The sequence below is a fragment of the Penaeus monodon genome, chromosome 15, assembly GCF_015228065.2.
Source record: "Penaeus monodon isolate SGIC_2016 chromosome 15, NSTDA_Pmon_1, whole genome shotgun sequence".
Lineage (NCBI taxonomy): Eukaryota > Metazoa > Arthropoda > Malacostraca > Decapoda > Penaeidae > Penaeus > Penaeus monodon.
The window spans coordinates 5,075,963-5,077,765 of NC_051400.1; positions in this window are offsets into that span (position 1 = coordinate 5,075,963).

Below are 1,803 nucleotides of genomic sequence, written 5' to 3' on the forward strand. Positions count from 1 at the left end.
AGCGCCTTTGAACCCTCCTGTTTAATCCTATCTCCCTCACCTGAACTTATAATCGAAGGTACCATAAGAAGCCGGGATTGCTAGTCTCCTTCCTGTCTATGTCAAGCGTTTCCCTCCGAGCTCGAAATAAAGCTGTAATCCAAAATTAAATCCGGAATAATCTTTCTTTTTTTCCGTGAAACAGGCGACAGTAGCAAGCCCGTGTCCGAATGCGTTGCGCGTTGTTCATCCGGTGTTTCAAATATTTGCGATTATTATTATTATTTTTTTAGGGAAGGGTGGGATTGTTGGGTACTTTCTTAAAAGCGACTGAATATAATATTGAATGGATAATTGTCTTTTTTTATTATGTAAAAAGTTTATGGGTTTGCGGTATGCAAAATAAGTATTTCTCTTTTGCAGGCTATGAATGAAGACGAACAAATGCACGTGGAGGCGGACGAGGAATCGAACGAAGTGTACTGTAATAAACAAATGTCTTTATTTTGCAGATATTACTCTTAGAAATGGATGAATTATACATTTTCTCATGGCAATTAAATCTATGGTGCCTAAATAAACTTCAAACGTTTAAAAACTCAGTCATAAAGGGGAAAAAAGTAAACCCGAGGAAGACAAAATGAAACGTTAATTCGAGAAAAAAGAGCAAAGTAACATATATTGTGAATACTGTCATATAAAAAAGACATTTCATTAATTACACTATAAGAATAAAAACATTAATTGTCCTGTCATGCTCTGGAAATACAGCTCTGTATGTAGTCTGTATTGTGGAAGTAGCCAAAAACGTGTTTCTTCTTTGTTGTAGTCCGAAGTTATCTATTTTTATCTTTATCACATCATACGCATCACACATACTATTTCTCATACGAAGGATATGTTCTCCTAGTAAATCATTAATAACTGTTACCATATCTTGATATAACGATACGGGAAAAAAAATCAACCACATTAAAAAAAAATAATAATAATAATAATAAATGGTCGCATACCCCTAACCCCTCACCCCCCCCCCAATAAAAAAATAGAGAGAAACAAATACACAGAACAACCATTAAACTATAGAGCGAAAACGTCACCAGAAATGACGCGATGAGCATTCTCACCGGCTGTTACTTGCCACATGTTAGACCCACGCGAAGCGTAGATCGGCCGAGGCACAGTAATCAATAGAAATATTTGAACCTGAATTTGCACTTGTGGAAATCGTCTATTGAAATGGTTGATAAGTGTGTCAAGGGGTGTTAGAATGAGCTCGAAAGATTGTTTGATGTTGTAAAACTATTGATGAAAAAAAGAGAATTGGGTTGTTTGTTAAAGTATAGTGATGGATACTTTGCATAAGTAAAAGGCCTAATACGTAAATTTATATGAAGAGTAGATGTTAGCAAAGCAACTGGAAGACATGTGATCATACTTTATGAATAACTATAATGGCTTTTTTTTTCAGAATACCTGCTCCTACTAGACCATCGTCATTAATAGTTAAAGAAACTTCAATAAAATGAAGCTAACACACACAGAACATTTATTTCCAGTGGGGAATGGACTGCATTATGTACAGCAAGAATCACATCACAGTTCATAGCACACCTGCCTATCTATCTATTTATAAGTAAGGTAGTCAACATGGTACACATGCTCCACATATGCAGACTTACACGCACCAGTAAACAGTATATGAGTTCATGGCGTAATCGGTAGAACAAAAAAGTTTCGGAAAAAAGATTATCAGACAATACTTGTCTATTTGTGACGAGGAATTCGATAAGGTGTACTTTAATAAACAGGTGCTTTAGATGT